The sequence below is a fragment of the Pantherophis guttatus genome, chromosome 4 (assembly GCF_059756535.1).
Source record: "Pantherophis guttatus breed Tessera chromosome 4, ASM5975653v1, whole genome shotgun sequence".
Lineage (NCBI taxonomy): Eukaryota > Metazoa > Chordata > Lepidosauria > Squamata > Colubridae > Pantherophis > Pantherophis guttatus.
In genome coordinates this window covers 121,209,676-121,226,664 of record NC_142066.1, presented here as the reverse complement: position 1 = coordinate 121,226,664, position 16,989 = coordinate 121,209,676, and the positions used below count along the sequence as shown (strand labels likewise).

The 16,989-nt window shown below is 39.9% G+C and overlaps 1 long non-coding RNA gene across 1 annotated transcript; it reads right to left on the bottom strand.

Annotated features, from left to right (window-relative positions):
• Positions 1–934: 934 nt before the first annotated feature.
• On the bottom strand, positions 935–5,556 carry LOC117655048 (uncharacterized). Its single transcript, XR_015734017.1, has 2 exons — positions 4,282–5,556; positions 935–3,712 (listed from the first exon to the last, which is right to left on the bottom strand). It is a non-coding gene; the product is annotated as an uncharacterized LOC117655048 (long non-coding RNA).
• Positions 5,557–16,989: the final 11,433 nt, after the last annotated feature.

Here is a 16,989-nt window from a genome sequence, read left to right as displayed (position 1 = left end):
TTCAGACCCACACATGCCTGGACTGCTTGCTCTTTTCTGAAGTTAATAAAGGTATGTGATGAGTCATATCAGAGCAGAAGAGAAGGAAAGGAAATCCCAAATGCATCTTGACCCTTCAGCCCTTGAGTACTGTATTTCTCACTGTAGATCTCCATTTACTAAAACGTCTTAAGAATTCCTATTCTTCCAAAGTTTTCAAATCTTCCATTTTAAATCCTTCCATTTTGCTCAAGATAGTACATGTCACATTCAATTTCTGTCTTGGTTTAAACTAGAAACGAAAACTAACAAAGAAGTCTTTGTCTTCTGTAAGTTAAAGCAGCCCTAAATTAGGATTGGTATATTTCTGCCAAGTGACCTGCAAAGAGCACTGTTAAATTCAGCAGGACTTATACTTAGATTCTGGTACTGACATGGTTATCAGGAATAGGATTAAACCATTTTATATATCCAGTAAGCCCATAGAAATAACAAACTAGCTTAAATTCTGCTGAGTGAGGAGGGAGAGCTGTTGGATCCAATACACAGTGATTCGAGAAGGCTTTGCATCTGAGATTCCAGTTTTATTTTCAATATTTTATATCATCAAATGCCAGTGTTTCTCAACTTTGTCTACTTCAAATGCTGGCTAGGGAATTCTGGGAGTTGAAGTCCACCCATCTTAAAATTGGGAAAGTTGAGAAACACCGCCCTAGTCTTTCAATCAACCTGATCAGTTGGAATAATATATGGGCTGTGAAATTTTGGACAATCACTAGATGACAGCAACAAAAAGTAACACAAAACCTACCCTTTTGTTTCCCTCCCATGGTCATACAGTCTAGCAATGTCATGACAAAAACAGTAACTTTTAAATGGTTACATGCATGTCTTGAGTAAGGGGAACAAGTAGTATTGCTATGGGGAAGCTACAACCCAAAGATTTCCCTTTTCCTTTTCTTCTGCGCTCAGCTCTTGGCTGAAAGTTCTGCCTTGAGCTCTTTGATAATTCATCTACTTTGGGTTGCAGGAAGTGCTACATAAGGCCATGCTTGGAGGACTTCATTCCAAATGAGAGTCTTTCACCTCTTGTGAAGTCTTACCTTGCTGGGAACCAGTTTGGTCTAGTTATTAAGGCACCAGGCTAGAATTTGGGAGCTGGTGAGTTCTAATCCCACTGGGTGACTTCGGACCATTCATTCTCTCTTAGACCAATTATCCCCACAGAAGGGTTGTTGTGGGAAAAATCAGAACAGGAAGGTAAGTTGGATATATTAGCCACATTGAGTTATTTGTAAAAATAATAAAAGTAGGACAAATAAAAAACAAATAAGGAAACAACAATATATTTTAAACTGCTTTTAAAATTTCTGTATTCTATGTTTTTTACCTTTGGCTGTTCACCGCTCTGAGTCCTTCGGGAGAAGGGCGGTATATAAATTTAAATATAAATAAAAAATAAATAAACTTCAATTTCAAGGTAGCAGTCACCCTTTTAATTTTTTTAAAGTCCCACCTTGCCAATCCCCCTCCTCATTTAACATGGCTTCTTTACTATTAAGCTGATTGCATGAAAATAACAAGAGTGATATCTGTAGGATCTCATTCAAAAATGGGCACGAAGAATGTTCATACAAACATTCATTCAGATCAAACCTGCCAAGGTACTGTAACAGTAATAGAGGGACTGCTGTCAACCTACCTCTCCATTCTTCTATTTTCCATGAAATGTATAAAAGTATAAATCCCAGTAATTGTTACCTCGATATTAGTTCATGTAGATAAGCTAATAAACAAATTATACTGACACAATCAGTTACTGATAATACAGTATCTCATGTCTTCACCATACAGTGCTTTGACACTTGCATAAACTCAGATATGTCAACAAACCATAGTTAAGCTATGGAGACAATTAGTAAATGTTTCTTCTAATGAATAAAGATCTCAAAAATTCTTTTTCTGAAAATATTTTTTCTGCCAATGCTCCAATTAGCTGTTTCCTTTTCCCCTGAAGGCTACATGATTTGGCTTAAGCTAAAGAAAGAGTCAAGAGAAACAAGGCCTAGCCCTGAAAATTTAATTAAAGACTTTGTTTCTCTATTCCCACTCCCTTATCCTGCATGGTTTCATGCTGCAAATCACCCAGCCCCATGTATACAAGCAGAAAGTGTCCATCAGTAATCAACTCAACTAGAGCTTGTGAATAGTTAGAGAGGCAAGACTTTGGTTGGATTAAATTAAGTAGTGCATACTTATGTGCCCTGCTGTTTTAAAACAAGAGCATGCAAATTGGTATCGTCCCAGTATTTCAGAGTAGCATCTTTTGTCATTAGTCATTATTTGCATTTTGGGATACGGGGATTTCTGTCTTCATCCTATGCCACATAATCAGCCTAAACATCCCAATGGAGCTACAAAGGGATTTGAATGGTAGGCTTGTGATCAATTCCTCTTTGGCAGATCCTTGCAGGAACCTTCAATAGAGTAAGCTGCAGGAAAAATGTGGAGGCATATTTATAGAGTCTGAGAAAAGTTGGAGTTAGTCAATGTCTTAAATGAATCTGAAGGTTTCATAGTCATATTAAATATACTGAGAATCAGCCTTAATCTTTCCAACTACCTATTGCCTGCTGAAATACATTCTGAAATGTGCTTCAAATCTCTTTATTACAATATTACATATTCCTGGACTGGTATTTTACAGCAGGCAGCAGACCAGGTCCTGAATTACATTTTACATGTTTGCGTGTAGTAAGACAATACTTATAAAGAATCAGTTTTAAAGTGTAATCTTATGGGAGTTTAGGCAGTGCTCACATAACACATAAGCCATAATTGGCTAAATTAGCCACAATTGCATAAGCCCACACTCTGCCACTAAGCAAATGCAGTGATTTTGTAGTATGCTACTTGTTATAGGCAAGATGACCATTTTTTTTCCTCCTTTGTATTAAAGGCTTTGTCCCACAATACATAAGCAGTCAGGGAGACTATCATCTATAAGGGAATTGAAGCAGGGTGGAGAGAAAAGGCTGACAGGAAAGAAGTGCCTGAAACAGATAAATACAGGGAAACTGGTAAATAAGTAACATAAAACCAATTCAAGATTCCTCATTATTTTCTGGATAATATAAATGAAGCAAAGCAGGCCGGGCTACATTCATGCCTCAATACACACGAGTTTATTAAAGGAGACTAGAGTAGAAATACCTATTTTCTTCCCCAAATAAAATCCTGGAATTGATCATCTCTATAAGGGATCAGTTGAACTCCCTCCAGGATAATGACTGATAGAGCAGTAAAGATATGATATCTGTTTACTGCAAAGAACAAAGAGTTACAGGGCACAAAGTTGGTTATCAAAAAAGGAATCAATATAAAACTTGATCTCATTACCATTTCAGTAATATTATACAGCTGTAATTGTTCTTCAGGTTATTTACATTTCTCTTCAATGGGTGTATCAGTAGTCCTCAACTTACAACCATTCCTTTAGAAACTGTTCAAAGTTAGGGGAGGAGTTAGGGGATTTACAACCAGGGGTGGGTTCTACTTACCTTTATTACCGGTTCGCAGTGGGGCCCCTCGCACACTCTTCTGCACATGCTCAGAAGCGCTTTGATGACATCGGGGTTGGTGGGCAGAGCCTCCCGCTGGTTTTAATACTGGTTCTATAGAACTGATGCGAACCGGGGGCAACTCACCACTGCTTACAACCAGTGCAGCATCCCTATGGTCAAGTAATCAAAAATCAGGCGCTTGGCAACCAGCATGTATTCACAACAGTTGCAGTGTCCTAAAGTCCATGTGATCACCATTTGCAATCTTCCCAGATGACTTTTAACAAGCAGTCATGGGAGCAGCTGGATTCACTTAAGGCTACATGATTCATTTTACTTCAGTGATTCACTTAACAACCATGGCTAAAAGGTCATAAAATTAGGTGCAACTCACTTAGCAATGGAATCATTTTGTTTAGCAATTTAGGAAATTCTGATCTTAGTGTGGTCATTAATCAAGGACTATAGTAGTATTTAGAAATTCTAGGTTTCATACTACAGAATTCCAGAACACTAGTTAAAAATTCTAACTCAAAGTAGATAGGTACCAGTATGTTTTAGTGTAGTAACCCTATTAGGAAGTATGTAGATTTACAGCGGTTCTTATACTGGTACTGAATTGGGCCTTTCAAATAAATTCTCTACAGGTCCTCCTAAAAGTTAATTTGAGTGCAAAGCCTGACTTGGAGGCCAGAATGTAGCATTTGCAGTTTTAGAGGCTGTCAGCAGATATTTTTACCTAAGAGTAAATTCTTTTAAGAGTATTTTCTCCAATACTTGGCAGGTTGATGCAGATAAGTAATCAAGTTTATTGTGGATATCTCCTTCTTCTTCCTCTCACCCTCATGAAATACCACTCCCAGGGAAAAAATGCACAGCAATTTCACCAGATCCATCGGTTTTGTCGTTTGCACTTTTGCCTTGATCTGCCCATTGAACTTTTGTTAATGGACGAAAGCAGCCTTGCTCTTATAAAAAAAAAAAGAAAGAAAGAAAAAAGAATGTTACAGACAGTTCAAACTAAATGAGCTGGGGCGGGGGCACACTCTATTTTGACCAAGCCAGTAAGCATGGCCGTTGTTGCAATTTAATTCACTTATTGCGCCTAGTGGGCACGGAATTCCATCAGAACATTTGTCAAAACCGAAACCAAAGACCAGTACTGCTCCATCTCATCCTTCGCGCCCTTAACTCCGTTGTTCTAACGGTAACGCGCGTCGTTTTCTTCTTCTCTTCCATCCAGCTCCGCCTTGCCTCGCCTCAAGCTTTCTTCGCCCACGACGGCTTGACCTCGCTCGCGCTCCCGCAGACCCAAACAGACACGCCTGTCCTCCCCCAAATGCCCCCTCCCGCCTTTGTCAGCCTCGTTTCCTGTAGGCGGTTTCTCCGTCAGGTCGCATTTCTAAAAGCTCCGGGCTCAGAGGACGCGCCCTACAAACATCGTTAAGGGGAGGGAGGGGGAGGGGGAAGAGGAGGCAGACGCGAGCTCCGCCCACCGCATCCCAGCGCGGCCTGCCCTGGTCCGCCTCCTGGGTGCTACTTCTCCTCCTCCTTCAACGCCCCGCTCCGCCCTCTCGGCGCAAAGAGCGTCTGGCTCTTTGGCAAAGGAAAGCTCGCGCAAGGTGGGCGGCAGGTGCGCATTCCGGCTTCTGCCTTCCCGGCACGAAGCCGCGAAGCCCGTTGGCTCTACTTCGCCAGACGATTGCGGAATCTCACTGGGGGAGGGGGAAGGCTTGTCGAAATCGATGGGAGACGTTAAGAAAGAGAAGGCTAACGGCTCCCTTCCTTTCGTAGTCCTCTTAAAACGCTGCTCCTAACTACCCAACCAAGTTCAACAGAGCGCAACTCCCAGGACCGGCCGTCACCCCACGCAGAGGCTGGCGAAGACTTCCGCCCCCTTCGGAGCAAATTGACCGAGGGGAGGGGATGAGCCCGCCTTCGCAATAATGCCGCTCGCTGCACCCTTTGTTTGCCGGTGCCTGGCGGGCCCGATCAGTTTGGAGTGGAGGGCGCCTCGAAACTCTTCTCGCCTCAGAACAATCGGGTGCGGCCCGGCTCCTCCCGCCCGCGTGGCAGGGGCGTCCTCAGAACGCCCTTTGCGGCCTGCTGAGAGCTGTTCGTTGCTGTTGGCCTTTTCGTTATTTTATGATTATTCACCTTGTGACCGCGCTCAGCTTACATGCACAGTAGCAGTCTCGGGATATAAATAGAGTTCTTTCTGGGGCCGCGCCAACCTCTTTGATGCCCCCCCCCTTCCCCGCCAACGGTTAAATGGCTCCTGGCTATATTTGAGGAAGCAGAACTGAGCTTGTAAAAATATATAGCTGCGCTTGTGCCCTGGGCTTGTTCGCGCAAGCCGTTCCCCGAGAACAGCGCCGCTGCCGCCGCAGGGGCGTTCTGTGAGGCCGTTGCCGTTGCCGTCGCCGTCACCATCCGGTTTCCTAAATCGGGACGGCCATCATCCCAGTTATTCCTAAACTGCATCTGTTGCGGTCGTTTCGATCGGCCTCTGCCGAGGTTGCCTGCCACGCGTTCGCATCCCGCTTTGGGGGCCCACTTCGGCCAATCCCACCACACCCATTCTACCGCGCTGGCCAAATACCAAGTCTCTCTATAGGCGGGTGCAGCCCTGGAGCGTATCCTGGCCGACCAAACTTTTGCTTCTTAAGACGGAAATCTTGACCCCTGCCTCGATCACGGTTCTCCCAATGGACAGTCCTGCTACTGTAATGAGAGATACTTTAAAATAAGGAAAGGTGCTTTTATAATGTGCGTCGAGAGGAAGAAAGATGCAGTAATAATGTTTAACACAATCGAAATGATGCAGGAATGATTCCAAGTATTGGAATTACTTAACCCAGCAATATCGATTTTGAGAGGGATTTACTAACGGCCCAGATATAGATATATATTGAGAGATAGATAGATACTACAATCTTCTTCATTAATAGGTGGGGCTTCAGTTTAACTTATACATATAAAACACTGGGTGCTGCCAAGATAGTCATCAACAAGTAGCTTTTCATTTTAACCAGTGGTTACCTCTAAAACTTAAAATCGACCTTTCATAGAGTTGCTGTGACAAAGAAATGTTGGGAGAAAAGAAACATACACTACACCTTGGGGCCTAAGAAGTTAAAAGGAATATGTTCTTATTTAATAGAAATTTGTAACTATTTGAAAATTTAAATGTATGTTCCCTATTTTATTGTGAGCTTTACCAATGCTGTTTAGACAGAAAGGAAGGATTTCATAAATCAGTTATTGTACTGAAGACTTTCTAAGCAAGTGGATGTAATTTTCAGGTTAGCTGTTGAACTTTTAAGCTCTTTAAAAAAAAAAAGATAACCAAGTTTCCTGGAGTTCCAATCCAAACTATTCATATGGAAATGAGCTCCACTGAAGTTAGAAAGTGGTTGAAAGTGCTTTCCAAACACTCTAAATTCACATAATTCAAGGACTTTAAGGGATTTGCTACAGTTTCTATTGACTGAGAAAGGTCCCGATCTTTTCCATCTTTCAAAAATAAAATAACATTGCAAACTGCTCCAGTATGGTGAAACTATTCTTGTTTTAATTCTTTAAATTCCCAGCCTTGATTCAGAAATAGGATTAACAGCAATGCAAGTGTAACAAAGAGAACCTTTTATTGTGATGCAAATCTCTCGATATTCCCTCCTATCTCTGCTTCTCAGTTGATCTGATTCCTTTATTTTCAGGAGCACGCTATGTTACAATATTATTGGATCTAGAATTCAACAGGAGATTTTAGGACATGTTTTTTATTCACATCTAGTTGCCAATTAAAGCTTGACTAAACCAGCATGCTAGTCATTCTATCTTTTTATTTTCTGGGCTGCAATCCTATGCACACAATCCCATAGACCATAGTGGGATTTTCTTCTCAGTAAATATGTGCAGGATTGTAGACAACTAGATTTCCCCCCATAGTCTAATATTCTTGGCATGTGCTATGATAACAAGTTCCAGAATTTTCTACCAGCATTACTCTTTTAAGCATTTATAGAGAAGTGGGATGTGACTGAATTTGACTGAAGCCCAGTCATCCTGCAGAGACTTGCTTTGAATTAGTAGGCAGTAGCAGGGATTTCTCCAGAGCAGGAGGCAGAGAGAAGTCTGCACACACACATAAGTTTAACTATTGCTGCCCTACACAATAATGTATTCTCAGAAGGGTGGCCTCGTAGGATCTGGTTCAGACAATGTACTAAGCTATAATGAATTGGTTGTGCTTAGTACCATGTGCCGACTTAGGGTTTATAAAGCATTATTACTTTTCTTTTTACAACATACCATACTTAAGCGTAATGTTTAGATCTTGACATTAAGTGCACTTTGGTTTTTTAAGAAGCCTCCTCACTATTATCATGACTTTATTTATTAACAAACTTTGCAGCTCCAAGCAACTCTTTCTGACTCCAGGAAATGCCTAGAGTGAAACAAATTCTTAAAGATGGGAGACTATTGGCAGCCTTTTAGGTGTGAAATTGCTTTGGCTTTATGGGCTGTTCACTCAAGGTCCAGGGCAGCTAAAGAAAAGGCATCTTTTGACTTCAAAGGGCACTTTGTTAATCTTTCTAGTTCCCCTCACCAAAGAAGCAATTTGGAAACACTCTGCAAACTAGCTCAACAGAAATAGTGAGTCTTAGAAGAAAACAGCTTCAGGCAAGTCATCCCTATTTTACTCAGCTCAGAAGATCTCAAAGAAAGCAACAACAAAAGTAACATCAGATATATATACCTTTGTTAGCATCTAACAGACAGACTTCTCTAAGATATCACCATTTTTTCATTCCAATTCCTATTAACCAAAGAATGAAACACTGTTATTCTCCTGAGAAAACACATTGTCAGAGGCATCAGCATCTTCAGTCCCTACAATGGCTTACAAAGATATGTCTGCAAGGATTCTTAAATTACATTTTATGTCCTTTGCAAAACAGGAAATGCCATCCAAAGACTACTAAGTGTGCCCACTTACTGCAGCTGGAAATGTTTCTAATTTTTTTTTGAGGACTATGATGTTATATACTTGAGCATCCTTTTGAAACTTTCTATTTTTATTATGATATTGGGGCAGATCTGACCTGGCAGGTACAGTGTTTTTGATCACATTTCATTATTATTTTTTCCTTTAGAATATCCTAATTATTAACCAAGTGAACCTTCTTCCTGATTATGGTTATTCACAAGCCAATATGTCTAGCATGAGAAAATCAGTAAATTGCAGTCATGGAAGATAGGCTCAACTGGGGCATTGGTTGCTTCAAAGACACCTGAGATGCTCTCTTATTTGATGGAATCCATGACAGAATCAAACCTATCGCAAGTATCTAACAAAACATTTTTAATGTGGACATTTTTGGGATATTCCACATGTGCATTAAAGAACTGAAATGTCTGTTAATGGTCTATTAATCATATTCTTAAACATATTAAAACAATACTGTATCTACAAGTTTGGGATTAAAGTTTTTCATCAAAAAATGCATATTTTTAAATATTGATTAGCCTCCCCAAAGGAGAGGAAAGAATCCACATCAGATTATCTTCATTAGAGGTATAAAGCTTTTAAAGATTCATTGATCCAAGTGATACGGCCATGTGATAATTTGGTACCTTTATGGAGAAATCTTTAAATATTGAATATATTAATGTGTTGTTGAATTATATACCAAAGTTTTGGGACCTGACTATTTATTAGGAATTGCAGTTGTATTGAAAGTTGTGATGTGCATGTGCATGTACAGTAGTGGCCAAAATTGTGGAAACCTTTTGGGAAAAGTGTATTTTTGAGGTTTGATGGCTATAATAACCGCCCCCCCCTTTTTTTGGAGTTTCAAGATAATCATATTCCACTGCTGGAATGGCCTGGGAATAGCCCAGACCTTAACCCAATTGAAAATCTGGAGCCGACTAAAGAAACTTGTTAGTCAGAAGTGACCCAGCAATAAAACCCAGTTAATAGACACAATCATTCAATCTTGGTTTCACATTATAACAACTGCAGAACTAAAAGACTTGGTTCACTCCATGGGAAGACATTGTAAGGCCATAATTCATGATAAAGGTTATCCAACTAAGTATTAACTGACGTGATAATTTTTGTATATCTCATTTTTTCTATGGGGATAATTTTTGTATATCTCATTTTTTCTATGGGGATAATTTTTGTATATCTCATTTTTTCACTCTTCTCCTTTATACTGAAATTGCTATTCTAATAGCAAATCCTTCATAAAAGTTATTGCTTTACATTCTTGATTAAAGTATCTTTCCATTGATATATAATTTTATGGTACTACTAGCCAACAAAATTGGTGTTATTAGCTAGTTTTAGAAAATACACTTTACACTGTATGTGCATGCATATGTGTACTAAAAAAATTATGTTGAGAAATTGGAAAAATTATACTCTAGTTTAAAGAAAAAATACTCTAGTTTTATTCATCTTGGGTAAGGCAGTATTTTCCAAATTAAAGGATAAAATGTCACACAGGGTTGGTGCCCAGCTCAATTCTCATCATCATGATCTCAGTCTATAGCTTCATGTAGAGTTAGGGTATGCTTAGGGTTGGTTTTAGTTGTGGTTGTTGGAAGGAACAGTTACCCACAGGTAAGTATTCCATATAAGGGAGAAATAAGAAAATGAAAAGGTACCTTGTGTAGTATAATTATTAGTGATAGAACAGCAGGGGGACTCAGCTACTTTTTTTGCCATTAATTACTTTTGTTTCTTCCTCCTAGACACGTGAGTACATTACTGATGAGTAAAGCACTGTCACCATTGTGCTGCTGCAACAGATTGGCTGTAAATGGGACATACCGGTAGAGGAAGCTAGAATACATTCCCAGACCTCATAATTGGCTGCTACCTTCTTCTCTTCCTAAATCTTTATGAGACATAGACCTGCTGCATTGGCAGTGATAGGGAAGACATTCTTTTGACCACACTCAATTGTTGCAACCTGGGGAATCTTGGTGCCTGTGCTCTTTCTACATTGGGAAGCCCCATTGCTTTGAGGACAATGCTACTTATACACCTGATTTTAGTCCCAAAGAAACATAAATCTGGTTGGAGCTAGAACTAACCTCATGATTAATTGGCTGGTTCAATTAATTCCATTTTGGAATCTGCATGGCAGAATAGTACCCCCACCATTAATGATGAATGATGATGAGTCCCCATCAGCTAAGTGTGTTGGATGAACAGGGCCATATGGGCTGTTTGCGCTTGTGAAATCTTCTCTATTCATTTCCAAAGAATGATCTGTGTTCTCATTTTACATTGCATGCATAAAGCAGAATTTTTTTTTATTGCTAACATTTAAAATTTTTCCGTGGATTAAGACATGAGGTAGATGGTGTACAGTACTGTGCAAGCCAGCTCAATTCAAGAGTGGATTTTTTATTTGTGCAATTGTTTCTTTCTCATTGTAAATATTTTAAAATGTGGTATTTTAAAAAATAGCCTATCAAGATAATGAGATGATTCCCTTTGAGCTTTTTATCTCTGTGTATTTCATTTTCCCCTCCCTTTCCAGCCACTACTTTCATTCCCTCTCACAAACAGCTGTAGTTTTATCTATCAATTTCTCAGGTTCTCAACATTATGTGACTCCTTATGGGCAGGTTTGAGTGTTTCTTTTTCTCTCTCTGCCTCCCCTTTCCCCACATTAAGGCAATTTCTTTCTTTCTTTCTTTCTTTCTTTCTTTCTTTCTTTCTTTCTTTCTTTCTTTCTTTCTTTCTTTTCTTTCTTTCTTTCTTTCTTTCTTTCTTTCTTTCTTTCTTTTTTTCTTTCTTTCCTTCCTTCCTTCCTTCCTTCCTTCCTTCCTTCTATCTCTCTCTCTCTCTCTCCCTCCCTCACTCCCTCCCTCCCTCCCTCTCTGTCTCTCTGTCCCTCTGTCTCTCTCTCCAAATTCCAAACTTCCTTTAGGTCTAAGTATTCTTTGCTGAATTTTTGAAATGGAATATAAGATGATCAAAATCAAATTTGTGTATAGTCTTAAAGTGCTGATATGTAATATATAAGCATGCTTTGGTGGAATAATAGGTATCCTTCCTTAAATAGGTATCCTTCCTTTGATTTTATATATCATATAGTATTTCTTATTCTGAACTTTAGTGCTGACCAAAAGTCACCATTATGCTGCTATGACTTTCTGCTAACAATGTAGTACTGGTATCCTACCATCCTACAAGGATTTTTGCTTGTAAAATATTTTGTCCTAAAAAAATTAAGTAACTACACTTCAAACTGAAGTGTCATCCCTTACCTGTACACAATGTATTACACTGAACCAGTGGTGGGTTGCCCCCAGTTCGGACTGGGTCACAAGAACCTATAGTAAAACCGGTGGGAGGCTCCGCCCACTGACCTGGACATCATCATAGGTGATCTGCACATGTGTAAAAGCTTCTACGCATGCGCAGAAGAGCGTGTGGGCGCTGGCTCGATGCGAACCGGTAGTAAAGGTAAGTAGAACCCACCCCTGCACTGAACACACAATTTTATAAATAGTTCCTATTTAACAAAGAAATATAATTTTGTATCCTTAAGCCACTTTCTAGAGATTTCTGGGAGAGATTCCAGTATATTATGGAAACTGGTCCTGATAGTTAATTAGCTCGTTTGCATATCTATAAAGCAGCTTGACACCCATGGTTAGGAATCTCATTTGTACAAAAGCATATCTAAAAAATAGTTTTCAAAGTGTTGATGAAGCAAGTCTGTGCCTTTATTCTCATTTGCCAGATGACATGTCACTGAAAAAGTACCAGCATTAAGTTTGCTTTCAGTGCGACTTAGAAGCAGAAATACTGATTTCTTTAAGGTTTCTTGTGAGTAAGCATTTTCCTAGGGATGGGTAGCTTTGCCTATTTGCTAATACTGCTTAGTGCTTTGCAACGGCTAAAGAAGCAGCTGGCTTTCTACACAAAGAAATTGGGCTCTGAAGCTGTCAATCTTCTTTGTGTGACAGAGAGGACTTTTTGCTTGCTTTGAAAGGATGGCTCTACATCTGTCATTTCTTTCAGTAATGTGGCCCAATATCAGGACGGCTACAGCTGTCTGTTCTCATTCTGTGGCTTCTGGGACAGTAAAATATCTGGGGGTCCCCCCCATCCCTACCCTCATTTTTATTTTTTTTTTGGTCAGGGAGCTTGTTCGCCCTTCATTAGACAAACTGTTACAAGCCTTTGCATGTAAACTGTATAGTTGCTTCTTTGCCTGAATAGTAATAGTAATACTTGCAGTTTCAAAGATCTCTGGAATGGATTTTCTATTTTATATTTTTCATGACCTAAGTAATTTTGTTTATATTTTCATGGTGTATTATATATATTTAATTTTATAAATTATTAAAATTTAGCACTTATACTCTAAATAAATTACACATTTATATCAAGAACAGTAAAGTGTTCTACACTTATTTTCAAAAAGATGAAATTTCATAATTGTAGTTAATAATAATAAGTTAATACTTGTTTTGAAGCATACTTGGAAGATAGCAGTATGAGATAAAATATGTATTATATATAATGTCATAAATGTCTACATACATACTTGAAGTCATGTGTATTGAAATCAGTGTGTTTTACTCCAGAATCCATATTTAACCTACCATAGTCAGATTGTCTAAGTCAGTATTTATGACCACAACCATTTATGAAAATATTTTGGGCTTAGATTTAAAGTCTCTACCGTCTGTGAGTTCTGGACTTCTTTAAGATAAGAAAGCTAGCAGGGTGACTTTGGGTCAGTCACCTCACAAGGTTATTGTGGAGAAAATAAAAGGTAGGCGGTATTGCCACCTTGAGTTGACGCTCTGTATAAAAATAAATGTGGGATAAAAATGGAATAATAATAAGTCTGGGTAGTGGATGTGGCAGTACCTGGAGGCAGCAGAAAAAAAGAGAAAGAATTGTAAAAAAATCACAAAATACAGAGATCTACAAATAGAAGTAGAATGACTGTGGGAAAAGAAAGCAAAGATTATACCAATATTAATAGGCCCTGTGGGTGCAATCCCAAAACTACAAGAGTACCTTCAACACAACTGGCATTGACAAAAATCATCATTAGTCAATTGCAAAAGACAGTTTTACTTGGAGGAGTTTTCATTATGCCATTGATACTTTTCATACCATCAAACAACATCTGTCTATCCCAGATCCTTGAGAAGAGATCAATAGGCAAATAAAAATGACAAATTCATTCTAAAGAACTGGTTAACTATGCAACCAACTATAATAATAATATACACCAATAACTTTCCTGCATATATACAAAGAATGCAGCAAGGCAGTAACACAACATTTTAATATGTAAGGAATTTTGCCCTTTGATCTACATGGGTTTTTTTTTTAATCAGCTGCCTGAGTCCAAAAGTATTTTTTAAAAAAGATAAATTGGCATTTTACAAAACAAAAGTTCAGTACCAGCTTTACAAAATAACACTTTTCCTTTATTATTCCTTTTGTTATACAAAACAAACCAAAATCCTAAAAACAGCAGCAAGGTGAAAAGGAAGGAGGGAATAAGGGAGAAAGTGCAAAAATGTGAGGAAGAGTAGTATGTATATACTTTGTCAGATTTAATATATATTTTTATATTTATATTCTCCATATTTGTTAACCACTCAGAGTTGCATTTGTGAATTAGGCAGCCATATAAATCCAAAGAAACAAACAAACAGCAATATTTCTTTCCCGTTCCCTACCGGGTTTACTCAATTGCTTTCTCATACTTGATACCAGATTCTGCTTTTAATTGGCAAGCATCATACTGATTGGATACCATTTAGACCAACTTTCTCCAACTTTCTCCAACAAGCGCTCCATGGCATTGGGCCTGGGTACTTACAGGACCACCTTCTGCTGCCGATAGCCTCCCACCGACCAGTTCGCTCCCACAGAGAGGGACTCCTCAGGGTCCATCAGCCAGGCAATGTCAGCTGGTGACCCCCAGGGGGAGGGCCTTCTCTGTGGCAGCACCTGCCCTCTGGAACGACCTGCCCCCGGAGATACGTAGGTTACCAGATCTCTGTGCTTTTCACCGTGCCCTCAAAACTTTTCTATTTCATCAAGCTGGGCTGGGGTAACCCCTCCCCCTTAGATATTTTTAATTGTAAATGGATTTTAGTTAGGAGGTTTTAAATTTTGGGGCAAAATTTGTTTAATTCTTTTAAAATTTAAAATTTTATATTGGGATGTTTTTTATTCTTGACTGTGCACCACCCTGAGTCCAGCAGGAGAAGGGCGGTATAAAAATTTAATAAAATAAATAAATAAAAAATGTAATAAAATAAAATAAAATAAACTCACTGTGAAGTTTGACAGAGTGAAACAAATGAATTCATGTTGGTGGGCAGAGAAGTAGGTCCTTTATGTTCCTGTCTGCTCCCTTGTGAATTCCTTATGACTTGTTTAGCATCTATAACTGTTCACACTGATAGGCGAACCTGCAACTCTGGAATATTATTCAATATATAATTATTACATGCAAATAAATATTTAGCTACATTAAGATTTCATTGAATCTGTTGTTCAAAAACAACCCAGCGAAATACCCAGTCTTTTATTTAGTTTAATGTGTTGCATGTTTGAATGCAGTACAGAATAAAATTCCAGTAGTGTCTTGCATGCTTCTGGCTAGAGAAAAATTTCAGAGAAGAAATTTTTATAGCATAAGAACTGTGATGGCGAACCAATGGCACGTGTGCCACAGGTGACACACAGCATCCTCTCTGTGGGCATGCGAGCCGTTGCCCCAATTCAGCTCTGCTGCACATGTGCGTGCACCTCCTGCCAGCCAGCTGGTCATTAGGTCACTGCTGCGCATGCAGGGGGGGCAGAGCACAGGGGCAGGGCTGTGCACGCATGCGCAGGGCGCGTGTGGAGGGGCACACGCACATGTGTGGGGACTCGTGTGGGCCATGCACGAATTTGCGTGCATGCTTTGGGTACTCGGTCCTGAAAAGGTTAGCCATCTCTGGCATAGAACAAGCAAAAAAGGACATTATTTATTCATTTAAATGCTGCCCTGAGTTCTTGGTAGTATATTAATTTAATAAATTGTCATTGCTACCTTTTCCTCCTCCCCTCACCCCGGACTTGCTACCTAGAGATTTTCAGGGGAAATAAATATGTTGTCCATAATTACAACTACAATAGCAGTTCAACCTTTGTGGGAAAGAAGGGGCAGTGGAACTCAAAGATATATTGAGTGTAGTAATAGGATTGTAAGAAATGAGGCTTGGATCTATATTAGTCAGTATAATCTGACTCTAGTCTGAATCTACAGACATAATTGTCTACTATCAGGACCACATGAATTGTTTTTCCCAGCACTAAGTATTTGCTATTTTCTTATACTTATTTACCATAATTATTTATCAATGATATATACAGCTGCCCATCTCAAAAAACCGACGGCTTTGGGGTTTTTTAGATAAATCTTTAAGTTCTATTTTAAGGGGTTCTGGGAGGATTGTGGGAATGGATCTGGGGGGGATCCATAAATCCACTGAAAGGGGTAATGGGTCTGATGATCACGGTGGGGAGGATGGGGACAGAAATCTGACAAGGATGCAGGGGGATGAAGTGATGGGCATTAGTATAGTAAGTGGGAGGGGCAGATATGATGGCTGCAGGGGGCCATATTATGTTTCGGGAGTGTGCACTCGTTGTTTACGAGTGATTGCCCACTCCGACCCCCAAAGCACTGCTAGTTTCCTGGGTTGTTCAGAGTCTCAGACCCTGGGTCTACAGCTGATGTTATGTAATGCCAGGTCAGTGGTAAATAAAGCCCCCCTCATTCATGATCTTATTTCAGAGGGGGGTGCTGACCTGGCAGGAATTACGGAGACATGGTTAGGCCAGGAGGGAGGAGTTCCCCTTGTGGAAATGTCCATCAGCCAAGGACTCAGGGAAGGGGTGGGGGAGTGGCAGCAATCATTAGAGAAAGTCTTTGCCCGAGGGAGGCCACTGTTCCTCAGATGTGAGCCGGATGTGAGTCCCTCCTTGTGAAGTGGGGTCGGGGGATTCAGATGGGCCTACTGATTGCGTACTTGGCTCCCTGCCATGTAACAGCGGTCCTGCCTGAGCTGCTCGACATTATAGCCGGGGTGGCGGTGGAAACCCCCAGACTTATTGTTATGGGGGATTTTCTCATCCGCTGGTGAGATGTCGGAGACGGCTCGGGAGTTCATGGCTTCCATGACAGCCATGGACCTGACCCAGGTAGTTCAAGGCCCCACTCACTTGGGGAATCATACTCTGGACTTGATTTTTGTCTCTGATCAGTGGCTAAATGATCTAAGAATAGGGGATATAGACATCAAACCCTTGTCATGGTCTGATCATTCTCTCCTTCACATGGACTTTCAAGTCACTTCCACCCACCACAGGGAGACGGAACCAACC